At 46.8% G+C, this 26,999-nt stretch overlaps 1 long non-coding RNA gene across 1 annotated transcript; it reads left to right on the top strand.

Moving 5' to 3' along the window:
• The first annotated feature begins 709 nt into the window (after window positions 1-709).
• LOC110299570 (uncharacterized) lies at window positions 710-19,377 on the top strand. The gene is made up of 4 exons (XR_002378478.3): window positions 710-1,118; window positions 2,194-2,260; window positions 18,928-19,081; window positions 19,178-19,377. It is a non-coding gene; the product is annotated as an uncharacterized LOC110299570 (long non-coding RNA).
• The last annotated feature ends 7,622 nt before the right edge of the window (window positions 19,378-26,999 follow it).

Below are 26,999 nucleotides of genomic sequence, written 5' to 3'. Positions count from 1 at the left end.
CTTTGCATCCTGGGTTATGTAGTCGCACGCCCCGCCTATTCCTGTCGCAAAAGTAACGTAGTCTCTTCCATCACTGTCTGCGCCCTAGAGCAGCAATGCATGCTGGAGAATGTAGTCTCCCAGATGCCCACCTCATCCTGGCTCTTTTAAAGTTTGTTTTCCATTTGTCTTTTGAAGCAGGGACGCTTTGCAGAGATATAGGAACGGAAGTTCTCCTCCTACTCTTGGCCATTCTCAAGGATGTCAATGCCTTTTGCTTCTTGGATAAAAGGCTATGTTCTCCACTGTGTCCTATCTTTTAGGCTTTTTGTTTGAGTTTTGAAACAAGGTCTCTTTCAGTTAACGCAACTGTAGTCCAGGCTGGCCTGAAACACACTATGAATCAATGACCTTGAGCTCCTTGCAATCTTCCAAACTACTGAGATGAAAATAGACGTAACCTCTCATACCAGTACTATTTGAACTTTAAAGAGATGTGTTAAAGACTTTTACTACTTATTTTACGTGTACGGGCGTTTGCTTGCATGTAAATCTATGCACCATGCATGTACAGTGTCCTCAGAGGTCAGAAGAGGATGCCGGTCCCTCTGGAAGTGGAGTTACAGATGGTTGTGAGCCACCGGGTGGGTCCTCTGGAAAAGCAGCCAGCTCTTGTAATCTCGGTGCCATCTTTCCAGCCCCTAGATGAAAAAAAAAAAAAAAAAAAAAAAAAAAAGTGAGTGCTTGCCTATATATATGTTCACCAAGCAAGTGTGGGCCTGGTACCCAGGAAGGCATTGGCTCCCCCGGGACTGAGATGAGAGTCTCAGCAGTAAAGTTGTAAGCTGCCCTATGAGTGCTGGAAACCCACCCCTGCTCATCTGCAAAAACAGCTCCTCTCCAGCCCCCATCTTGAACTTTTTTTATCGATGTTTTATTTGTGCAATTTAGCAATATGGGTGGGGGTTGTTTCGTTTTGTGGGTTTTGTTTTCTTTTGTTGTTAAAGAAGAAGAGAGACAAAGATGAACTGGGACTGTTCTGGAGAAGGGGGAGGGGGACATACAAGTCAACTACCCAAGATCAATTCTGTAATTCTACAACCAGTTTAGTTCAAGCTTCAATTGCCCCCAAACTGAAGGTAAGCTGAAATAAAGCTGAACTGCTTTTCCCTGCTTCAGCCTGTCTTTGCCTAGCCGATGGTTCACTGATATAAACGGGGCCTCCTGGAGGAGATTCTTAAGCTCACTGCCCATCTCTCCTCCGAGGTTATACATCACTACGAAAATCTGACAGCCATAAAAACTGAGCCAGGATTTTCACAATACCCTAAAGGTCAAAGTCCTTTGACTGTGTATCTAGGCTGGGTGGTTCTTGTCTTTTCTAAAATCGCTGAGAAGACCTTCATAAAGGATCTAGGAGGGTCACCTTCTAACTCAGCAATTACGAATGTTTGCTTTCAAACATCCTTAAGAACAGGATGTCCTAACGAGCAGACGAGCTCACCTTGCTGATTCTCAGCCTTCTTCCCACCCTCCCTGTCCGACTTTCACAAAATATCCCGGGGCTAAAGTAAAATACAACAGAAGAACTTGGTGTTAAAAGTAAAAAAAAAAATTAAAAATTAAAAGGTTTATTTATTTTATGTATATGGCAGTGTAGCTGTCTTCAGGCACACCAGAAAAGGTGCATCCAATCCCATTACAGATGGTTGTGAGCTAACATGTGATTGCTGGGAATTGAACTCAGGACCCCTAGAAAAGCAGTCAGTGCTCTTAACTGCTGACAGTTGATGGCTCCTGGCGTATAGAGAGAGTTTTATAAGTTCACTGTGCTCCAGTGAATGCCCCCTCATCCGTGAGTATGCAGGCAGATCAAACTGGTCTCAAAAAAAAAGGAAAAAAAAATCAGGCAGGCAGAATGTCTCATACCCTCATGCCCTGAGCTCAGCACTCACATTTAAGCAAAAGCAGTCAAATCTCTGGGAGTTCAACCAGCCTGGTTCCAGGACATCCAGAGCTACATAATGAGACCCTATCTCAAAGGTGGTAGAGGGGAGAGACAGACAGACAGAGGGGACAACAATGACACACACAGAACAACATAAGTCTGGGCAGGGGCCTAAGAGGTGGGATAGATATGATAAAAATACATTAAATACATGTATAACATTCTCAAAAAAGTAACTGCAATATTGTGTTGGCTTTTTTTTTAAGTCCTCTGAAACAACCAGAAACCCACTTCCTACCTGGACTACACCACTAGCTTCCTGAGTTACGCTGGGTGAGTTACCTCCCCTCCCCAGAGGGGAGTCAGCACAGAGCCTCTAGTGCTAGTCAAGTGCCCTGGCCCATTTATTTGCTCTTTTGTTTTCTTCTTGCATAGCTCTGCTGTGTTGCCTGGGTGGAACTCAAATTCTCAGCTCTGCCTCAGCTTCTCAAGTGCTGGGAATCTAGGCACAGAGATAGGGGGTATACTTGCTAGCCAAGATCTGTAGCACTGAGTTCCAACATGGCCCTGTCTTTGTTTTTAATCAGCCAACTTGTTCTAAAAATACTGTGCAATCTCATCCACACTTTATGTCCCAGTGAGGTAGGGGCTGAGTTAGTCACTGTTTTTTCTGGATCATAAAACTGAGGCTTGTAATAGAGCTCTTGTTTTGTATGCCAGCAATAACAAACTAAATTTAATTTTGGTTTGCCAGGTTGTTTGTTTGTTTGTTTGTTTGTTGAGCTGAGGACTGAATCCATGGCCTTGCTTGCTAGTCCTATGCTCTACCACCGAGCAAAATCCCCGAACTCTTTCATGTTTTGAAGACTTAATTTTATGGTTGTGAGTGTTGCACCCGTGTGTTTAGATATGAACCATTGCATGCCTGGTGATCAAAGAGCCAGAAGAGAGCTCTTGTGGGTACCAGAAGGAGGTGTCAGGTACCTCAACCCAGAACTGGAGTCACTCTGTGTGGGAGCTTGGAACCCAGGTCTCTTGGGAGCAGCAAGTGCTCTTACCTGCTGAGCCATCTTTACGGGCCCTGATTGTTTGTTTAAATACAGTCTAATGTAGTCCAGGGCGGCCTTACTTTTTAACAGAGGCTGACCATGAACTCCTGATATTCCTTTCTCATGCGCCACTACACCCAGCAATAAACAGAAAGGTAAAGAAGTTAACCTCTTGTCCAAAATCCAATTCTGATTAATGGCAAAGAATTAAAGCACAAGTTTTGTGTGGCTTGCTTTAAAAACCCAAGGGGCTGTGGAAGGAACACATGATTCCTCCAAGTAAAGATGCCCAAAAGTCCCCATTAACCTGTAACTCCAAGAGACTTTGGAAACTGGAGTCAGCATTACCAAAGGCTAAGGGAGCTGCTGCCTTGGGAAAGGTGGCAAAGAAATGAACCACAACCAGAAAAAGCTGCCCCTGAACTCTAGGCTCCAGCTGGGAGAGGAGCGGCCTAACTTTAGGGTAGGGGCATCTGGAGGCTAAGCATCTGGAGGGTTGCTGTGTTTGTGAGTAGTCAAGCAAGGGGGAAAAATGGACAAGGTGTGGGGGCTGGCACAGTGACCTGGGAGAAAGCTGTGGTATGAGGGGCCAACAGACAGAGCTAAGTGAGTCTAGGAAAGGGGAAGATAGCAAGAGCTGGAAGAAAGAGGAGTTCCAGAGAGATCCACAAGTGTTTAAATGTGCTTAGCTTTTAGAAAGAACTTATCTGTAGACTGGGGATCGACGTGAGTCCTGGGTTCAGTTCCCCTCATCCATCTGTAGGTGCTGGGAGGGGCTCAGCCTTAGATAGCTGGAGGAACAATGCATTCCTCCTTGTTCTTTGATCATCCTGGGCCCTCCTCCTCTTGACATTTCTTTCCTGGTGTGGAATGCTTTTGGGAGATTACCCACTTCGAGCACCCCAAATCCCAGCTGGTAACTACTGTAAGAATGAAAGGCTGTGACATCCCACCCTGTCAACTGGACACAGCCTAGATCAGATTGGCCTGTAGACATGTCTGTGGGAGGTTTTCTTCATTGTTGATGGAGGGCCCATGTCACTGTGTGGCACCATTCCTAGTGCAGGCCCTATGTAAGAAAACCTAACCATGAGCTTGCGGTCCAACTACCTAGCAGCATCTCCCATGGTTCCTGCTACAGTTCTTTGGCTGTGAGTTCCTTGGTTAAAGGAAATGCTACATGGAAGAGCAAGCAGGCCTATCATCAGTTTCCTGCTTGAATTCTTACCCTGACTGCCCTCAAAAATTACTGTGACTTAAAGTATCAGCTAGATACATCTTTTCCTCAGTTGCTTTTGGGTCCAAGCATTTTATCACAGCAACATAAAGAAAACTAGAACACACCACAATGTCACCCACACACCACAGTGTCACCCTTGCTCCCCAGAAAGACTTACCTTCTCTGTTGGTATAGGGAATCCAAAAACCTGTTTCCTCCAAAAAAATTGCAAGCCAGGTCAGCATCTTCCTGCAAACAAAAAAGCCCAGAGGTCACGCTGCAGCAGACACGTATTGTCCAGTATGGACTCAGAGAAACTGGTAGTCCTTGGGTCTTTTTCAATCCTGCCTTCAATCAGCCAAAAGTGGCTCCTTTGCTGAGCCTGTCCCACTCCCAGGGTCACAACTGCTCAACACTCACCCTGGATCAGAAGACCCTCACCTTCGTCTTCTCTCCATCTGAGCATCTTCTTCTTCTTCTTCAAGTTTTTTTTTTTAAATTTTATTTATGTGTGTATATTGTAGCTGTACAGATGATTGTGAGCCTTCATGTGGTTGTTGGGAATTGAATTTTTAGGACCTCTGCTCGCTCCGGTTGACCCTGCTCACTCCTCACTCTGAGTCAGCTCCACTTACTCAATCCCTGCTAGCTCCAGCCCAAAGATGTATTTATTATTATACATAAATACACTGGTGCTGACTTCAGATGCACCAGAAGAGGGCGTCAGATCTCATTACGGTGGTTGTGAGCCACCCAAGTTGCTGGGATTTGAACTCAGGACCTTCGGAAGAGCAGTCAGTGCTCTTACCCACTGAGCCATTTTGCCAGCCTCTCTCTCTCTCTCTCTCTCTCTCTCTCTCTCTCTCTCTCTCTCTCTCTCTCTCCCCCCCCCCTTTTCTTTAGCTGTTTGCTTGAGACAAGGTCTCCCTATGTAACCCCGTGCCTGGCTCATTTTTGTAAGTTATTATAAAATTTTATTTGGTGTATGTGCGTGCATGCCAAGGTCTGAGAGCAACTTTCTATAGTTGGATCTCTCTCTCTCTCTCCTTACACTTGGTTGAGGGAGGAGCTCTCGTTTCTACCCCTCTGCGTGCTGCAACCTCTCTGGCCCCGGAGTTCCCAGGTGATTCTCCTGTCTTAGAGATGGGAGCCACTTCACCCAGCTTTTTGTGGGTTCCAAGGATTGAATTCAGGTTGCCTTTCTTTTTTTTTTTTTTTTTTTTTTTTTTTGGTTTTTCGAGACAGGGTTTCTCTGTGTAGCCCTGGCCGTCCTGGCACTCACTTTGTAGACCAGGCTGGCCTCGAACTCAGAAATCCGCCTGCCTCTGCCTCCCGAGTGCTGGGATTAAAGGCGTGCGCCACCACGCCCGGCGATCAGGTTGCCTTTCTTGATTGGCAAGAACTTTTGCACACTGAGCCGCTTGCACCGGCTCCATTTCCCCTTCCACACACGTTTTCTTTTGAGACAGGGCCTCATCAAGTTTGCCCAGGCTGACCTTGAACTCATATTTTAGCCCAGCCAGGCTTCAATCTTGGACTGTCTTAGAGTAGGTGGGATTACAGGTCTGCACCAGAGGACTGGCTTCCCTTTCTTGCTTTAGCAAACTTGAGTGTCTACCATGTGTAGGCACTGTTCAGTTATAGGAATTATAACCAGGGGCACGATTCCTTGCCGTATTCTGCATCTCAGTACTTGTTGTCTCTGCCCTCCATCTCTCCCATGAGAGTTCCTCCATCTTCTCTCCATCTGAGCATATGCAGAGAAACCCATATGCAACCTGCCTCTCTCTCATAGCTTTATCAGTGGCTACTCAGATCTTGGACTCATACATTCAATTCCCAGCAGAGGGAACCCTGGTATTCAGAGGGTCTGTCCCCCCATCCTTTGTCTGAACAATTTGTACTGTATTCAAGCTAGGGATGGGACTGTAAGGAAACTAGCTAGAGAGTGTAGTAACAGGTTGTGAGGTTCAAAGCCACACATATTCCTTCACTATATCCAAATCTTCTATGTCCTGTCCCCATTCCCCCTTGGGGACTCCCATGGAGATGCTCTTGAACAGTTCCTTTCCATTCCATTTACCCTTAATATGTGGTCCCTTTCTCAGGAAGACTGAGTCTTTCCCCCTCGCTAATACTCAGCATCCCCTTCTGTAAGAAAGAACTAGCCGCTGGGCAGTGGTGGAGCACGCCTTTAATTCCAGCACTTGGGAGGCAGAGGCAGGTGGATTTCTGAGTTCAAGGCCAGCCTGGTCTACAACGTGAGTTCCAGGACAGCCAAAGCTATACAGAGAAACCTTGTCTCGAAAAACAAACAACAACAACAACAACAAAACAAACAAACAAACAAAAAAACCCAAAAGAATGAAAGAACTAGCCACAGTGATGTCTCTAAACCCTCTCATTCTGAATTCCACATGGCCATGGTCTACATTGCGCCCTGGGGAAAGCAACCCACAAAGCAAGTTGGGAGAACACCCCCACCATCTTGGTCTTTTTCAAGCTCAGGTCATACTGTCCCCAGTCCCCTATGGTGCCCTGGCATAGAAAGCCCCTGCTAGGTGAGTTAGCTGGGAAAGCAGAGAGCTGGGAGTCTAGCTCATTGGTAGAATGCTCACCTACTGTGTGTGAGGCCCCAGGCTCCATCCCCAGCACCACAAAAACAAACCACACACACTCCTAGCAACCAGCTAGTGCCAAACTTGTTTTCAGAGTGATCAGAGCAAGGGACCTTGGGTGCTAGAACCTGGGCTCTGCAATCAGAACTTAAACTTCATGTTCTGTCTTTATTCACAGTTACCTCATACTAGGACCCCACTCTCTGGGCTTCATTCCCGTTATCTGAACAGGGACAGTAGTATCCATTTCACTGTATCTCACTATATGCCTCGCTAACCCCCTCTAAAGGTACAGAATCCACACAGGAACATGGGTTCTTTCACTCTGCATGTAGGCATTAAGTGCCCCTGAGGTGCTGCTAGACCTCGCAGATTCAGCTCCTAAAGGCTGAGTTCCTGCATTCATGTCTCTTGTGGTCAATTTGGGGGCTGAAATAAACAAGATCCAGTAAATACTACAGTGACTAATGAAGGAAAACTAAGTGTTGGGCGTGTCAAAAGAGGCAAGAAGGCTGGAAAGTAGCGATCAGGGTCTCTTTTTTCTTTTCTTTTTTTTTTTTGGTTTTTCGAGACAGGGTTTCTCTGTATAGCCCTGGCTGTCCTGGAACTCACACTTTGTAGACCAGGCTGGCCTCGAACTCAGAAATCCGCCTGCCTCTGCCTCCCAAGTGCTGGGATTAAAGGCATGCGCTACCACGCCTGGCCTGGGTCTTGTTGTTGTTGTTGTTGTTTGGTGAGATTTCTGTCAGATGAGGATTTAAAGAAATCTAAGTGTAGTAAAAAGGGAAGCCTACAGACACTGAACCCAGAGATTACAGTGCCCAGAGATCTAGTTACAGTCCTGATGTTGGCATTGTTATTATCATTAAATTTTTTTTTTAAGGTTTTTTTTTTTTTTTTTTTTTTTTTTTTTTGGTTTTTCGAGACAGGGTTTCTCTGTGTAGCCCTGGCTGTCCTGGCACTCACTTTGTAGACCAGGCTGGCCTCGAACTCAGAAATCCGCCTGCCTCTGCCTCCCAAGTGCTGGGATTAAAGGCATGCGCCACCACGCCCGGCTATCATTAAAGCACCTCCAGTCTCAATGCTGTGTACAAATTATTCCAAGGGGCTGGTGAGATGGTTCAGCAGGTAAGACCACTGACTGCCCTTCTGAAGGTCCTGAGTTCAAATCCCAGCAACCACATGGTGGCTCACAACCACCCGTAATGAGATCTGACGCCCTCTTCTGGTGTGTCTGAAGACAGCTACAGTGTACTTGTATATAAAAATAAATAAGCCGGGCGTGGTTGCGCACGCCTTTAATCCCAGCACTCGGGAGGCAGAGGCAGGCGGATTTCTGAGTTCGAGGCCACCCTGGTCTACAAAGTGAGTGCCAGGACAGCCAGGGCTACACAGAAAAACCCTGTCTCGGAAAATAAATAAAAAAAAATAAAAAAAAAATAAAATAAATAAAAAATAAATAAATAAATAAATAAATCTTTTTTTAAAAAAAAGCTGGGCAGGAGAGTCCTAGGTGGAGAGGAGCCATGAGGGATTCTCCTTGAGGACACAGATGAAGAAGGAGGCCTGGGCACGACCAAGATGTCAGGTCATGGGACACGTAGCTGGAAAGTAGGCTGGGAAATAGGCCAGGCCAGGATACAGTTGGGTTAGAAGAGCTTAGTATATGCCCAGCTATAGTACCTGGAGCTTATTAATAGATATACCAGGTCTCCGTGTCATTATTTCAGAACAAGGGCAGGCGTAGAAAAGCCCTGAAGTTTTTTTTTTTTTTTTTTTTTTTACAGCACTGGCTGTCCTAGAACTCTCTATGGAGACCAGGTTAGCCTCAAACTCATGGTTCCCCCTGCCTCTGCCTGTGCCACCATGCCCCCAGCTTTGCTAGCCTCTTCTTTCTGAAAATAGTCTCCTGCTTTCACGAGAGCATATTCATTACCCTCACGTTTCCCCTCCCTGCTCCTCAAGACCTACCTCTTCAGCCACTCTCAATTGCCCTATTTATTTATTTGCATGTGTATAAAATATGTGTATGTGTGTGCTTGTGCATATATGTGTAGAAAAGATGGAGTTTGACGTCAGATATCCTCCCTGTTGCTCTTCACTTTTTATCCTCGTTGTTGTTTTTGAGAACAGGGTCTTTCACTGAACCCATAGCTCACAGACTGGCTTGACTAGACGGCCAACTTAGCTCTTAAAGTGTGTTTGTTTCTACCCCTCCGTCCCTAGCACAAGGATCACAGGCACACACCACTGCACACATGTAGGTGTTGGGCATCAGGACACAGAGGTTCATTTCTAACTGAGCCACTTGCAGCCCTTCCTAGTCTTCCTTTCTACTTTCATGTCACATACTGACTAAGGTCTAAATCTAGTTTTCATGTATGAGAGAAAACATGCAATACAGCTCTCTGAGAGTCTGGCTTATTTCACTTAACATAATGCTCTCCATCCAGGCTCATCACTTTCCTTCCAATGTGATTTTTGTTGTTGTTGTTGTTTTTTGGTTTTTTGGTTTTTTCATGACAGGGTTTCTCTGTGTAGCCCTGGCTGTCCTGGAACTCACTCTGTAGACCAGGCTGGCCTCCAACTCAGAAATCCACCTGCCTCTGCCTCCCAAGTACTGGGATTAAAGGCGTGCGCCACCACTGCCCGGCATGATATATTCTATTACCTGTTCTTTACTCACTTGTGGACCAATGGACATGTGGGCTGACTGCTTTTCTTGGCTACTGTGCAAAATGCAGCAATAAACATGGAAGTGCAAATATCTCTATGCTGTTCTGACATAGAATACTTGGTCTGGGCATAGTAGCACATGCCTTTAATCCCAACACTCAAGAGGCAGAGGCAGGTGGATTTCTGTTAGTTTGAGGCCAACCTGGTCTACAGAGTGTTTCAGGACAGCCAGGGACACCCTGTCTCAAACAAACATTTATTGACCATCCGTATGTCTTCCTTTGAGAACTGTCTCTTCATTGGTCTAGTTAGTGATTGGGTAGTTTAACTTTAGTATTTAAGTTTTGGAGTTCTTTGCAGATTCTAGGTATTAATCTGTCAGATATATAGTTGGCAAAGGTTTTTCTCCCATTCAGTAGGCTTTTCATTCTGATGATTGTTTCCTATACCATGCAAAAAAAGCTTTTATTTTCATGCAGCCCAATTCACCAGTTCTTAGGCCTATTTCACCAGTTTTAGAGTCCTTTTCAGAAATCCTTGCATATGTTTGTATCTTTTCGTGATGTAGTTAACCAGTGAGTTTAATTAAGGTTACTCAGGGGGTATAGGTAAATTTATTTATAGAAGCTTGAGCAACTGAAATAAGAGTATAACATATAGTATGCTATAATTATATATTAATTATATAATTGTATAATAGTACCACTGAAGAAAATGACTTTCCCTCCCCCAACAACCATTGGCTCCCTATGGATTTTCAGGGAAGGGTGGAGCTTTGTTAGTCCCTCACCCTTAGCAACTGTGGTTGCTAAGGTTTAGGAGTGGCCTTACTGGAGGAAGTGTGTCGACTGAGGGTGGACTTTGAAGTTTCAAAAACCCAAGCCGCCAGCCATAGCACCTTTCTTTCTTTCTTTCTTTCTTTCTTTCTTTCTTTCTTTCTTTCTTTCTTTCTCTCTCTCTCTCTCTCTCTCTCTCTCTCTCTCTCTCTCTCTCTCTCTCTCTCAATCTGCGTACAGAGTAGCTCTCAGCGACTGTTCCAGTGCAGTGAAGCTGCGGCGCTCGCTGCCTTGATGATACTAAACCTCTGAAACTGTAAGCAAGGCCCCAATGAAATGTTTTCTTGTTTAAGCATGACCATGGTCACGGTGTCTCCTCACAGCAATAAAGCAGCACCTACAACCCTCAGGAAAGGTCCCATGAGCCCTGCCTCCTTCCATGACAGGATGCTAATGAGCTCTATTCCCCCCACACCCCGCCATTTTTATTTTATGTGTGTGGATGTTTTGCTTACTTGTGTGTTTGTACAGCCAGCTCCTCTGAGGAATCACTATTCCTTGTGAAAACACCCTGAAGTTTTTACTTTTATTTACTTGTTATAAATCAAATCCACCCTGCTCATCCTAAAACTAGAAGCAGCTGCTCTACAAAGTGAGTTCCAGACCATCTAGGGCTGTTACCCAGAAAAAAACAAAAAATAAGTAAATAAAAATAGAATCAGAGCCAAGCATGGTGGTGCATATCTGTAATCTTAACCCTTGGGAGGCTGAGACAAGGCAGAGGCCAGTCTCGGTTGCTAGATCTAAATTCAAGGTCACCAGGAAAGAGACCACCAACCCAACTGAAGTGCCTGGATGCCCCCTCCACTTCACAATCTTTCACGGTTGGCTAAGTTTAAAAAAAAATCAGCGCAAAGCAAATGAAGGAAAGAGGAAGGGGTCAGCCATTCAATTCACCTAAGTTAGGGAAATGTGCCTGGGCTTTTGTGTGAATAAGGTTTTATCTGGTGGCCTGCGACAAGGGTTTACCTAGAAGTCTTCTAAGGAAAAGGGAATAAAAAGATTTTAATTATTGGTTGTCAATGCAAGTTTTACAGTGTTTGATAGAAAACACTAATATTTAATATTTCTTACAGGGCTACACCAGAACATGCTACCCTAAAACAGCAGAAACCAACCAACTGACCAAGCAAACACACAGTAACATTGGGGCTGGAGAGATGGCTCAGAGACACTGACTGGCTTCTCTTCCTAAGGTCCCATGTTCCATTCCCTTCCTGGCACCCACATGATAGATCACAACTGTCTGTAACTCCAGTTCCAGAAGATCCACAGCCTCTATGGGCGCCAGGCATAAAAGTCACGCAAACACACATACTTAAATGAAATGAAATATGACAAATACCTACAATAACAAAACACCCACCCCAACCAAACACACACATAAGAGCTAACCTAGTCACACAATGCTGAAGTTTGCAGGAATCCACTGCTCCTTTCTCTCTGTCTCTGTCTCTGTCTCTGTCTCTCCTCATAATCTGGGCTGGCCTTAACTTTGATATGTAGCATACAGGGATTTGGTGACACACCCACACTTGGTTCCTGTTACACTGGTTGCAGAGCCCAGGGCTTCCTTAGGCAAGCTCTCCACCACCTGAGCTTCACCCTCAGCCCAGGAGTCCCTTTTGTAATGAAATCAAAGCCAATTCAGTGAGCTTCCCTACAGATTCCTGGCCGCTAGTGTTCAGATATGCACAGTTTTGGGGGAGGAGAGAGGAGCATCAAGACAGATGGATGGAGGAGTTGGGGACATCCTATCTCTCCTGGCAGAGTGACTGTTCCCTCTGATATGAAGCAAGGCTCCTACCCTCCCTGTTGGACCAAGGCCTTTCTTTGACTGAAGCACAGTGGGAGTGGGGAGGTTACATTTCCCCTGTGTTTCTCTTCCCGAGGCCACAGGTGATAGTGCCTCCACTTCCCCCATCCCTTCTCCTTAAAACAATGCTAAGGTCCAGCTAAAAAACCCTGTGAGGGCTTGGGGAGGTGAAGTGTCTGCTGCACAAGAGTGAAGACCTAAACTTGGATCATTGCATCAAGGAGTACAGCACCGCATCTGTCACTTCAGTGTTGAGGGGGTGGAGAGGGAACAGGAATGTCCCCAAGGATCCCTAGAGTTTACTAGCCAGCCAGTCTGACCGATGGGTGGAGTTTGGGTTCAATGGGAAACCTGTCTAAAATAATATGCTTGAGAGTGAGAGAAAATGCCTAACACTGGTCCTGACTTGAACTTGTGCATATGGTCTCTCTCTCTCTCACACACACATACACACACACACACACACACACACACACACAGCTCTATAACACACTCAGATTTCTAGTTGCCTTAAAATAATTTTAATTCCATGGACACCTTTTAGGAATAACAAAAGATTTGAGTCAATTCTTCTTATCTAGATTATACAAGGAAAAAAATCAGTCAACAACATTCATGGTGTTATATGTTTTATAATATAAGAACCCATTTTTTTTTCTTATAAAAACATTTATTTAGTCCAAGCATAGGACAGGATCATCTAGGAATGTCAGCTCCTTCCCCGCTCAGAGTTTGAAAGTGTAGGCCCACACCCTTGGGTTTGAGGAGACTACGAAAGGAGGACCAGACCCCTCCCTACTTTTTTTTATTTTCCATGCTTTGAGCGTAGGTTCCTGTCCAGGCTTCGACATAGTGTTTTTTCTCTGAGATCACACTCTTAGGCTACTTCCTCACTTATCACACATCGTCTCTGCATCCCCTTCCCTTAGCTTCTTTTACATTCAAGATTTGGGAGCCCATGTGAGGGGAGGGGTACACATGCCACAGCATGCATGTGGCCATCAGAGCACAGCTTTTATGGAGGATTCTCTCCTTCTATCTTTACATAGGTTCCAGGGTTCAAACCCAGGCCAGCAGGCTTGAACAAGCACCTTTTTCTTACAGACTCAGCTTGCAGCCCTGAACTCTAAGCTCTTGACTAAATATTTAAGATGTCCTATAGTACAGTTCTCTGGCATTAACAACATTGGACAACATTTATATTTTGTCCATGAAAGTTAAGTGTGTAATCCCAGCACTCGGGAGGCAGAGGCAGGCGGATTTCTGAGTTCGAGGCCAGCCTGGTCTACAAAGTGAGTGCCAGGACAGCCAGGGCTACACAGAGAAACCCTGTCTCGAAAAACCAAAAAAAAAAAAAAAAAAAAGAAAGTTAAGTGTGTAATATTACAAAGACTTCTATTGGAGTTCATTTCTCTTCCTAATTATAAAATAAGAAATAGGGCAGGTGAGGACCTAGAGGGAAGAAGGGAGATTGCCACCAAGCCTGAGGAGCCTAAGTTTGAACTCAGGACCCAAGGTGGAAGAAGAGAACCACCAACTCCCACCAAGTTGTCTTCTGACCTCCACATCTGCACAACAGCACACACCCCTTCCCCACCTTCCCCCATGTACACGAAATAAATAAAGTAGAAGCCCTAACAAAGATGTAATAAATGTTTAAAATAGTTTGCCATCTCTATAAAACCTATAGAATCTCAGTTTATCACAAATATGATCTTTTATTTATTTCTTGTTACTCTTTAGATTTCTCTGTGTGTGTGTGTGTGAGAGAGAGAGAGAGAGAGTATGGAAATGCATGTGCATGTGAATGCAGGTGCCCCCAGAATCCAGAAGAAGGCGAGCCTTGGGCTCTCTGGTGCTAAAGTTATAGGTTTTCATGTGCTGCAGAGTCTGGGTGCTGGGAACTGAATTAGAATCTTCTGGAAAAATAGCAAGTTGCTTATAACTAACTGCCAAGCTCTCTTTCCAGCCTCAGGGGTGTTTTTTGTCTTGGTTTGGTTTGGATTTTTTTTTTTTTTCGAGACAGGGTTTCTCTGTATAGCCCTGGCTACCCTGGAACTCACTCTGTAGACCAGGCTGTCCTTGAACTCAGAAATCTGCCTGCCTCTGCCTCCCGAGTGCTGGGATTAACAACCACGCCTGGCTGTTTGGTTTGGTTTTGCATTGTCACTGAGAGGAGAAAAACAGCTCAGTCAGGTTTATTTCTCTGAGTTCATTTACCCAGTGCAGGGCAGATCCTGCATATGAACTCCTGCTAATGCAAGACTGGACTTCTTCTTTCCCTTCCATTTGCATCTCCACAACATTAACACTGTGATCACCTATTTCCTAGATGAGGAGACTGAGGCCTGAAAACCTTAAGAACCAGCCCTGAGGTGCTGGATATAGGACCTAGATAGTCTCCCATCCACTAAGCAGGTAGACCGACTGGGGCTTTGGGGATTCCTGTCAATGAGTTTTCTCACTTAGTTCTACTAGGTCCATAAGGAAGGTGATCAGAAACAACAACAACAAACAACAACCCGCTGGGATGTGAGGAGCTGGCCTCTGCCTAGAGTGACATTAACTCAGACCCAGGACTTGAATCTGTACCCAGCTTTCTCTGGAAGTCTCAGTCTGCCCTGATCCTAGTTCACCCTATAGCACTAGGCTGAGCAAGGCTCTTCAGACCCTCACCATAGCTATGGCTTGGGTCATTGAGGCAAAAATAAATTCGATGGCATCAGTCCTTCCTGTCCCACCCAACACCACTTAAACCAGAACATCCTGTCTGGATCCCTTCCACAGGCATCAGCCAGCCCTGTCATTCAGCCATTACACCATTTACTGGCTGGCTTTATGTGTCAACTTGACATAAACTGGAGTTATCACAGAGAAAGGAGCCTCCCTTGAGGAAATGCCTCCATGAGATCCAGCTAGAAGACATGTTCTTAATTAGTGACTAATGTTGGAGGGCCCAGCCCATTGTGAGTGGTGCCATCCCTGGGCTGGTAGTCCTGGGTTCTATAAGAAAGCAAGTTGAGCAAGCCAGGAGAAGCAATCCAGTAAGCAGCATCCCTCCATGGCTTCTGCATCAGCTCCTGCCTCCAGGTTCCTGCCCTGTGTGAGTTCCTGTCCTGACTTCCTTTAGTGATGAACAGCAACAGCAATGTGAAAGTGTAAGCTGAATAAACCCTTTCCTCTCCAACTTGCTTCTTGGTCATGTCATGATGTTTTATGCAGCAACAGAAACCCATGAGCTGCCATAGCATCAAGATACCACAAGAAAGCTTGCCTGGGCCTCAGCAGCCCTAGGGTCACAGCAAAAAATAGTGACTCTATGACAGTGCACCCCAGAGTGGCTAGCAACTTGTCTTAATTGCTTTCTATTGCTGTAATAAAACACCATGACTAAAAGCAACATGGGAAGAAGGGGTTTATTTGGCTTACTGTCCCTACCACAGTCTATCACTGAGGGAAGCCAAGACAGGAACTCACACAGGGCAGGAACCTGGCTGTAGGAACTGAAGCAGAAACCACGGAGGGGTGCTGTTTATTGGTTTGCTCCCATGGATTGCTCAGCACTAGTCAAGAAAATGCCCCCTCAGGCTTGATTACAGTATATATATATATATATATATATATATATATATATATATATATATGTATATATATTTAAATGTATCCCTGGCTGTGGCTGTCTTGTATCTCACTATGTTAGACTAGGTTGGCCTTGAACTCACAGAGACCTGCCTGCTTCTCCTGCAAGGCATGTCCTACCACATCCAGCCTATAGGCCAATATTATGGGAGCATTTTCTCAATGGAGGCCTTCCTCTTTCATGACCCTAGCTTGTGTGAATTTGACAAAATAACTAGGGCTGCTTATTCCACTTCACAGGCATAAGACCTATGTGGTCACAAAAGACCAGTGCTTAGGTGGTCTCTGCTCTTGGTTTCATACTCTTCAGACTTATTTAAAATGCAAATGTTCATGTCTGCCCAACACTCTTCTGTGTGTGTCTGGGGAGGAGGGGATCCCCTCCACCCCTTGTCACCTGAGACAGTCCAAAGAGCTGAACCCAGAGTCATGAGAACAGATGAGCTGGCCCTACCCTTGGCTGGCTGAAGCTCTGGAGAGAGCGGGCTTTGCAGTTGTCTGGACAGCACAGTAGAACTGGCCTTGGTGAAGAGGCACAGGTGAGCCAGCCCAGAGGGTGACTGCTGAGGGAGAGCTGGCCAGGCCACCTCCCCCTCCCCCCTCCCCCTCCCTTCACCTCCCACCACCTGCAGGAGCTGGGAGAGCTGGCCCTGGGGGCTTGAGAGCAGGAGAGCTAGCCCCAGCCTCTTCTATGATGGTAGCACTAGAGAGAGTAGGTCCTGCATCTGTTCCGGGCTACACAGTGGAGCTGGCCCTGATGGTGAAGACACTCTTGAGCCAGCCCCTCACAGGCTGTAGCACTTGCCCACACCTTGACTGGACAGCACAGTTGAACTGGCTTTGGAGGAGTGGGTTTGGATGAGACTGGAGGGCATAAGAGCTGACCCAGCCTCCTGCTGATGGCTGTACTGGGTGGTCTCTCCTGAGCAGTGCTAGAAAGCTTGCCTTGGTGGTGTAGTTAAGGAAGAGTCAGCCTCAGCTACTACTCGAGCCCAGATCCAGGGCTCTGAATTGACCAACCCTAGAATCTATGTAATCTGCAAATGGTTTGGACACTTGAAAGGGCCAGTTCTGCTGTTCCAAAGCTGCAGGTTCTCTATGACACAGGGCAACAACAGGATTACCCGGAGAAGTCCTGATCAGGCTCCAAGATTGATGGTGTCACAGAAGCCAGAGGTGTTTGTTTTGGTTTGGTTTGGTTTGGTTTGGTTTTTTCAAGACAGGGTTTCTCTGTGTAGCCTTGGCTGTCCTGGAACTCACTCTGTAGACCAGGCTGGCCTCCAACTCAGAAATCCGCCTGCCTCTGCCTCCCAAATGCTGGGATTAAAGGCATGCGCCACCACGCCCAGCTGAAGCCAGAGATCTTGAACCAGATTTTGCAAGTGAAGATGTGTGAACAGAGGGATGTACTATGGGACACATACAGCTTCCGCGATGAGAAGTTTTCTGTTCTTTGTTTTGTTGTTGTTGTTTGTGTATGAGTGTTTTATTTCGAGGGGGAGGTTACTAGGATGAGGAGATAGGGATATGAGCAGTCCTGGAGTGCAGGATTTGAAAAGGTGTCACAAAGAATCAATTTAAAGGTTTTAAATAGGGTAGCAGCTGCCATAAGTAAAATGTTGCAGTTCTCTTAATACTGTAGCAAGTTAACTAAGGGAGCTGTGGTTAACTGCTGGTCCATTCAGAAAGCGCTGATAAATAACATGGAACTTCCCGTTTGGCCCTGGAAGTGGAGGGCCAGTCTGACTGGATGTCGCCTCACCCTCTGGGATTGGGTGTTACTACCTTAGAGCTGGTAAGGTCAGAACTGAATTGGATTGCTTGAAATCATTATGGGTGATGAAATTCTCACACATCTGGTGTCAGCTTATTGTGAGAGTAGGAAAGGAAGAAACTGTTCCCTACAGTCTCAGGGCAGCTTAGGAGATTAAATCACATTAGTTGGGTATTCAATTAAACAGACCAGTCCCTCGATTCTGGTTATTTGAGGTCCAGAACCTAGCATGAACCATCAACAGAACAGCTGGAAGATTATCTCATGTTAAATATTGGTGCCCCAAGGGTTTGACCCAAAAGGTCAGAGCAGCTTATCTTTGGGCCTCTGTTAATTAACCCTGAGAAAGCCAAGAAAGAAGGTAAGATGTTGGGAGCCCAGGACTTCCAAAGTCCCTGGTGAGGTTGAGAGGCCTGTCTGTCTCACAGCCTTGCGCTGTGCTTCTGGTCAGTCCTATTTCCTTTCTTTTTCTTGTCTTGAGCTCTAGACAGAGGCTCCCGGAAACCAGACAGGCCATGGGCCTGGGGAAAGCTTCTGGGTTGGAGTTGGAGCTGCAGTGACCTGGAGAGTCAGAGTCCATCCAGCTCTTGATAGTGACGTCTAAAAGGAACAAGAACCAGCTACCACACATCCACATTTCTCCAGCCAGGGGTCTAGATTTCTACATAATCATTCTGTTGTTTTTGTTTGGTTATTTTTGTTTGTATCTCTTTATTATTTTATTATTATTATTAGTAGTTGTTGTTGTTGTTTTGTTTTTGAGACAGGGTCTTGCTATGTTGCCCTGGCTGTCCTCGAACTCACTATGTAGACCAAGCTGGTCTCAAACTCACAGAGATCTGCCTGTCTCAGAGTCCTTAGTGCTGAAATTAAGGGTGTGTGTCACCACATCTGACTTGAATTTTCCTTCTTTTTTCCCTAAGACAAGGTCATGCTATAAAGGCTAGGCTGGTTTTGAACTCATGATCCTCTTGCCTCAGCCTCTGATATGCTGAGATTACTGGTATGTGCCACTCTTCCCTGCTTTTTAATTGCCATTTATTTTTTTCTTCACACAGGTCTCACTCTTTTTTTTTTTTTTTTTTTTTTTTGGTTTTTTCGAGACAGGGTTTCTCTGTATATCTCTGGCTGTCCTGGAACTCACTTTGTAGACCAGGCTGGCCTCGAACTCAGAAATCCGCCTGCCTCTGCCTCCCGAGTGCTGGGATTAAAGGCGTGCGCCACCACGCCCAGCCAGGTCTCACTCTTAGGCCAGGTTGACCTGGAACACTTGGACACAGTAAGCCCCTCTGCCTCAGCCTCCTGCAGAACTCGTCAGAGCCGCCTTGTTTTCAATGCTTCTTTATTCACCCTCCCCCCTTCTTTCTTCTTAGTTGTTCTTTGCAAAATGCAAGTGCACATGGGCTTCAACTTAAAAGGCCTGCGTTGAAGAACTGGGAGAGGACACCAGGGACAATAGAATCTGTCAGAACTAGGGGACAACACAAGTTCTGATGGAGTCACTGACTGTAGAGGCCAAGGGACACGGTAAGCACTTTTGTAACATGTCAGAGTGTCAGAAGATCTTAGTCTTGCCTCTCAGTGACTGTCTCAGCCTGTTCCCTAATTATATTTTTCTTACAGTTCTTCAAGGGAAGTTCATAGGTCCCATGAGCCCCTCAGCTCTCGGGTGTCTTGAAAGCTACCTGCTTCTGGAATGTGGGATGTGTGCGACTTCTCTCCTTGGTGTGGGCTGGCAAGAGTTGCAACCCAGTGGCTGGAAAGAAGACACAGACATCAAAAGTATCCATGCTGATTATCAGGGCTTGAGTCTGGTTTTTGTTTTGCTCAGAATTTCTGGCTGACACCCTTCCAGGTGTGACCTTGTCCAGTTACTTGGGACTGGGGAGTGTTCTGGAAGGGAGGTTTTCCCAGAGGACTTCAGTGAGCAGTTAATCTCTAAAAGATAGACTTCAAAAGGCAGCTAATCCCACAGGTGGCAGGGAAGGAGGGGGGCTGGAGGAGATATTTCTGAAAACTGGGTCTTGGGAGGGGCATATTTTTCTGTATTTTCAGAAAGAACCAGGAGTCTCTCGACATCTTGCCTCTCTGAGGAACCCTGTCAGGGTCACAGAGGTCAATGCAGGGCTGGGAGCTGGAGCTGGGGCTCTGTCCACAAAAAACTTCTGTCCCAGCAGTCAAATTAGAGGAAGATTTGCTGCAGAGATTGGACATCCTTTAGTGACAGTCCTGAGGCAGCAGGGTTGTGGGACTGCTTCCCTGTAGCCTCCCTTCATGAAAACACCAAAAACTCCACTCCACTCCCTCAGAAGTCTCACCCAGTTCTTGGGGGTTGTCTTATTTAGGGTGTTACTGCTGTGAACAGACACCATGACCAAGGCAAGTCTTATAAAAACAACATTTAATTGGGGATGGCTTACAGGTTCAGTCCATTATCATCAAGGTGGGAGCATGGCAGTATCCAGGCAGGCATGGTGCAGGCAGAGCTGAGAGTTCTACATCTTCATCCAAAGGCTGCTAGTGGAAGACTGACTTCCTGGCAACTAGGGTGAGGGTCTTAAGCCCACACCCACAGTGACACACCTACTCCAACCAGGTCACACCTATTCCAACAAGGCCACACCTCCAAATGGTGCCACTTTCTGGCCCAAGAATATACAAACCATCACAGGGGTCATCCTAGGACTCCATAGGGATTTGATTTGGGGAGTCTCTCTCTCTCTCTCTCTCTCTCTCTAGTGTGTGTGTGTGGTGTGTTGCTGGGAACTGAACACAGAGCATCACAGCGGAAGCTAAGGAAGCTCTCTTAAGACTGAGTAAGTTCTCAGTCCCCTTCCTCCTCACCTCTCTATATATTACATTTTATTCTATGTGTATGGGTGTTTTGCCTGCATGTATGTCAGTACACCACATGTGTGCCTGGTGCCTAGGGAGGCCAGTAGAGGGCATCAGGTCCCCTGGCACTGGAGTTACAGATGATTGTGAGCCACCATTGTGAGTTACAGATGATTGTGAACTAAACCCTGCATGACTGACCAAGTCCTCTTAAACACTGAGCCATCTTGCCAGCCCCTCCATTCCCTTCTTTTTTGTTTTTGGTTTTTCTTTTTTTTTTTTTTTTTTTTTAGATTTATTTATTTATTATATGTAAGTACACTGCAGCTGTCTTCAGACACTCCAGAAGAGGGCGCCAGATCTTGTTACGGATGGTTGTGAGCCACCATGTGGTTGCTGGGATTTGAACTCTGGACCTTCAGAAGAGCAGTCGGGTGCTCTTACCCACTGAGCCATCTCACCAGCCCTGTTTTTGGTTTTTCGAGACAGGGTTTCTCTGTGTAGCCCTGGCTGTCCTGGAACTCACTCTGTAGACCAGGCTGGCCTTGAACTCAGAAATCCGCCTGCCTCTGCCTCCCAAGTGCTGGGATTAAAGGCGCGCGCCACCACGCCCGGCTCCCTTCTTTTGAAGGAATCTCTTTCCCTAGTTGAGCAGAGAGAGCTCTCAGGGCAGGAGTTGGTAAAGTGCCTTTTCCCCTGCTGAGTGGCTGGGCTGAGTGATAAGAATTTATTATTTGTGTGACCCTCAGAGAATGCAGAGTCCCTTTGATGAGACCTGCTTCTAGCTGTGAAGGCCTGTGAGCCAAATTCCCCAGAGAGTCCTACCACCCACAGCCCCTCCTGTCCTCTTCCCCTGAGTCTTTTTCCTAGGCACACAGTTCAAGGGGGGGGGGGGGGGGAGATGGAGGAGTGGATTTTATGATGGGCTGCCAAGGAGAGACAGCTTCTGCTCTGTGCTTTTTGGGAACATTTGTTCCCTGCCAAACTTCTATTATTTGGGGGTGGAGGTGCCCTGGGACTCCCTCTTTCCCCCAAGCCCCTGAAATGAACATCAGGAACACACAAGGAGTCAGACATGCCAATGTCAGTAGTGAGCTATCAGAGATCAAAATTTGAACTGTAGCCAGGCGTGGTGACCCATGCCTTTAATCCCAGCACTCGAGAGGCAGAGGCAGGCGGATTTCTGAGTTGGAGGCCAGCCTGGTCTACAGAGTGAGTTCCAGAACAGCCAGGGCTACACAGAGAAACCCTGTCTCGAAAAAGAAAAAAAAATTGAACTGCAGGTCTGGAGGCCTGGCTGCCAGACTGCCACTAACTGCTGGTGATCTTGGTAAGTGGTCTTCGGTTGCCTTTCATTTTAAGAAGGTTGGGCTGGCCGGGCGTGGTAGCACACGCCTTTAATCCCAGCACTCGGGAGGCAGAGGCAGGCGGATTTCTGAGTTCGAGGCCAGCCTGGTCTACAAAGTGAGTTCCAGGACAGCCAGGGCTATACAGAGAAACCCTGTCTCGAAAAACCAAAAAAAAAAAAAAAAAAAAAGAAGGTTGGGCTGGAGCAGGGTTTCAGGAATGTTTTCACCATGAGTGAGAAGAAATGGTAAAGGTGATAAGTTATTCTCCACCGGTGAAATGAGCCAATTCAAGGCAAATGAAGACTACAAAGGCAGGTTTACTGGGAAGCAAGAGGAACAAGGCCAGAGAGTCGCCATGGGGAGGAAGACAGATAAGAGGGGGAAGAGGAGGAGGGAAAGAGTATATTAGGAGGGAGAAAATGCAGAGGAGGTGGGACCAAAAATGTCTGGATTATATAGGGGTGACTTTGTGGGGAAGGGGAAGCCCAGCCCCTTGGCTGGAAAATTCCCAGGTGTGTCATCCTCACCCCAGGGCTGGAAGGGACTGAGATTTTCCTGAAGAACCTGGAAGCCAGGTGGACTTTGGTATGTTAAATATACACCTCCTGGGTCCAAACCCCAACAAAAGAAAAGAGGAAAGCAAACTAAACAAGAAGTAGGACCAGTGTGAGGAGATAGCAGTGATTAACCTTACTGAAGCTTTCGCTAAACAAATCTGTAGGGTACTGGAATTTCACAAGATCCACATCTCAAAGAGGGGAAAGAAAAAAGAGACCATTTGTCTGTGTCCAGTCTTTTTTTTTTTTTTCCCCCTCGAGACAGGGTTTCTCTGTGTAGCCCTGGCTGTCTTGGAACTCACTCTGTAGACCAGGCTGGCTTCGAACTCAGAAATTCACCTGCCTCTGCCTCCCAAGTGCTGGGACTAAAGGCATGCGCCACCACGCCCGGTTTATAAATTCATTTTCATTGCTACTTCATAGCTGTCATTTGCTACTGAGTGGTGGCTCAGTTCCCAAGACTACCAGAAATACATTTTCTAGTGGTCTAGCCCCACAGGTTGAGAACCGCTGCTTGTGAGCCATCTGATCAAATCCAACTTCTACCTTTGACCCAGAAATAAATTCATCTCCGAGCTGTAGATGTCCTGTTTGTCTTTGTCAACGATGTCATTCTATCCACCAGTGTCACAATGGGTCACCGATGCCAGCAGGAACACTTCTTTCTCTGCGTGTCTGTGTCTTAGTAAAGACACATCATGGCCAGACCGGGCGTGGTAGCACACACCTTTAGTCCCAGCATTTGGCGGGGAGGGGGAGGGGGGCAAAGGCAGGCGGATCTCTGAGTTTGAGGCCAGCCTGGTCTACTGAGTGAGTTCCAGGACAGCCAGGAAAACCAAAAAAACAAAAAAGGACACATCATGGCCAAGACAACTTATAAATGGAAGTATTTAGTTTGACAGCTTATGCTCTCAGAAGGTTAGAGTCATTTGTCTTCCCAATCTCCTATCTCTTGTATGGGTTTATAAACTTGGCTCACTCGCCTTTCAGAGCAACAGAGGAGGGAGAGAGAGGTCCTGATGGTCCAGGGGTGGAATCCCACATACCCATGCTGACTTGGGCTCCTACCTCTTCCTACCTTCTGTCAACCTCAGGAGCCACAGGATTTCCTGGACTGTGTGTGAAATAAGAAAGAATTCTGAATTTGGAGGAATGGGAAAGGGGGAGACTGGCAGGAGGGGGAGAGGGGAATTGTGTTGGGATGTACTACATGAAAGAAGAATACATTTTAAAAAGGAAAAACAAAACAAAAGAATGAAGGATGGGGATTCTTGTGAACCTGAATTATGGGGGTGGGGTGGGGGGTGGGGGGTGGGGGGAGACAAGACAGTGAGGAAAGTGACACAAACTGTAATCTCAGCCAGGCGTGGTGAGGTCCTGTAATCTCAGCCAGGCGTGGTGAGGTCCAACTGCAATCCCAACACTCTGGGACTGAGACTGGCGCAGTAGGACCTCCATATCAGGGTCAGCCTGGGCTGCAGCATAACACTTTCTTAGAACTTCAAAACCGACCCACAACAACTCGTTCTCAGCTGTAGATCACAGAGGCGCTTGAGACTACCAAGTCAGTCTTGCTTCGCGGCCGGAGCTGGGGTAGTGGCCGGTGGACTTGTCTCAGCCCGTCGGTGAGAGCCTTTGTGTCCTCTTGAGAAGAAATTGAGAAACTGCGTTACACCTCCACAATTAGTCTCTGGAATTGCATGATGAGTCTGATTTCCACATCAGACTGGATCTGTGGCTTCGAGGTAGCCCTGCCCTAATATAAGGGTGTCACTCAGGTGTACCACACAACATACAAATCACCACGGACTCGACTGACTCAGAGACCTGGAGTCTTCCTGAATCTGGAGTCTTCCTGAGACCAACTAGCCAACTCCGTAAGCAGAATTTATGCAAGGGCGACCTCTACCGGCCTAAAGAGAAACTGCAGTTGTCCGCTTCCATGCAGAGGAACAGGAAAACACATTATCTCCAGCCCTCAGGCATTGTCCCAACGACTCACCTTTGTCCAGCGAGGCATTCTACATTAATAAGTCTCTCATATTTCTTTCCTTTTTTGGGGGGGGGGTTCGAGACAGGGTTTCTCTTTGTAGCCCTGGCTACCCTGGAACTCACTCTGTAGACCAGGCTGGCCTTGAACTCAGAAATTCGCCTGCCTCTGCCTCCCAAGTGCTGGGATTAAAGGCATGCCACCACGCCCAAGGCTACTCTCTCATATTTCACATGTCTTTACCTATAAGGTGGCACACCCTCCCCAACTCCCGCCATAGCTCAGCAACAGGAGGCTCAGAGAAATGAATTAATCCCCTAAATTCTCGCAGGGAAAGAGCTATCTTTGGGAATCACTCCATTTCTGAGGCCCAAGATTCAAGCCCTCTGTTGTTCAGTGTTCTCAAGAGCAGAAGATGCATTGCCTCATGGGAGTGTTAGGCATCCCCCCCACCCCCTACTTCAGACTTGCTGAGTCGGAAATAGCCTAGAGAGTCCAGGTGGCTTTTTATTTATGACTTATTTGCATATTTGAGTGCAAGAAAGAGTCCCAAACCCAACAGGCCTTGGGAATGGATACTCAAACGTGCATCTTCCTGAGACAAAACAGAAAGAAACGTGGCCTACTTTTTCCATTTCTTCCTTCCTTTTGTCTTTTGTCTGTCCCATCCCCTTATTGTCCCTCATCCCATCCCCCACCCCCACTCCCATCCTGTTTCGTGTCAGTTCCAGCCTGCTTCGTGTCTCCCTCCCATCCCTCCCACTCCCGGTCAGTCAGTGCCTCTATGGATGCAGGATATCTCCAGCCCTCAGGCATTGTCCCAACGACTCACCTTTGTCCAGCGAGTTATGCAAATGAGGTCAGTTGACTTTGTTCCTTTTAGATTAAAAATGCCCGGAGAAGTGAAGACCTTGCCCTGGCCCCCAGCCAGCAGGAGCCGACCCCTTGATGTGGATTGGCTGGGAGAAGATGAGAGGGTTCTGAGGTCTACTGCACGCCTGACTGAATGGGGGCTGGGGGCTGAGAGTTGCAGGCTTGCTTTGGAGAGTCAGAGGTCATTGAGCTGGCCAAGAGTGCACTCGGGTTCCTTGTTGACTTATACAAGATAAGGATGCTGTCTGGCTCCACTGACCTGCCCTGTGTAACCCTGGCTAACTATTTAACTTCTCTTGCTGAGCCCTGGCTCCTTCAGAGCTGTGTCCACAAATGTAGTTGATGCACTAAAGCTTTAGCAAAAGGTGAGAATCCAACGGATGCTGAGCACCTGGCTGCTCTGGGTCAGGCACCAGGCTGATGTCTGATCCATGGGAAGACACTGCCCCACTGTCTTCTCACGGGAAGACCCTGATGAAGATGGAAGCCAATTCTAGTATGAGGCATGGGTGGGTGAGTAGGATTAGCAGGCCTGAGTGTTCCGGGGCATCTAGACGAATCCTTAAGGAGAGCAATGGATGGATCTACAGTGTCCCAGCTTCACCGTGGCTGTTCCCCCACACCCAGGCACGGCTCACCTACACACACGTCTTAGTTCTTATTCATTTACTTACTATATATACAGTGTTCTGTCTGCATGTGTGCCTACGGGCCAGAAGAGGGTACCAGGTTGAGCCACCGCGTGGTTGTTGGGGATCGAACTCAGGACCTCTGGAAGAATGGATAGTGCTCTTAACCTCTGAGTCATATCTCCCAGCCCATTTGTTAGTTCTTTAAGCTGTAGTTCTCTTACTTCAGGACCTCCATGCATACAGTGCTCACTGCTTAGAAAGTTCTCCCCACCTCTATTTAGCTAATTTCTATTCAAGGGTGGGGGGCCAGACCACCACCTCAAGGAAGCCCTCCTGGACTCCTTAGGCAGATCCTACGGCTTCTGCTCTAATTTGAAGCCAGAATGTACCCCTACCCTCAAAGACCCTTTGGTTAAAAATTTCTGCTCCATCTTGTGGTGCTAAAGATAGAACCTTTAAGACATGAAGTGGAAGTTTGGTCATAGGGTCTCGGGTCCCTTGAGAGGCTTATCAGACCTCTGGACTTTTTGTGTTTGTCAGGCAGTTACTCTATGTACTGTCTTCAGACACACCAGAAGAGGGCATCAGATGATCCCATGACAGATGTAGTTGCTGGGAATTGAACTCAGGACCTCTGGAAGAGCAGTCACTGCTCTTAACCGCTGAGCCATCTCTCTAGCCCTGCCACAATCTTCCGGTCTTTTTATTTTCTTCTTAATCACATGTGCCTGCCATGACCTATTCCACCATCCCAGATCCAAAGCAACAAGCAAGGCCAAGTCCTCCAAAACTGAGAGTCAAGATAAATTGTCTCTCTTGCTAAGTTCATGATCTTGGCCATTTTGTTCCAGAGACACAGTGACTCCACTTTCCCTTCTTGGGACTTTCAACAACTTTCAAGTAGACTTGTGTGACTGCTTAGCATCTGTCTGCCCGCCCAGCTACCCTGGGATAAATCTAATCTGCCTGTCATTTTCTTGGCATGTTGAGGTCAGTGCCTGACTCTGTATCCCGCCAAGCAGGGTCTATCCTGTCTCTTATAGACCCAGTGGATGCTGAGGAACTTGATGGTCACTCCAAGATTATGGTCCTGGCTCAGCATCCGAGAGGCTGCTGCAGATGGAAAGATGCAGGGGCCAGAGAGAAGGAGCGAGTGCTTGAGTTAGGACAGAAACAGTCAGTGCGTAAAGATTCAGGAGAGGGAACAGA

This window comes from Mus caroli, unplaced genomic scaffold (assembly GCF_978045245.1).
Source record: "Mus caroli unplaced genomic scaffold, Mus_caroli_1 scaffold_10, whole genome shotgun sequence".
Classification (NCBI taxonomy): Eukaryota; Metazoa; Chordata; class Mammalia; order Rodentia; family Muridae; genus Mus; species Mus caroli.
This window is presented reverse-complemented; position numbering and strand designations above follow the sequence as displayed.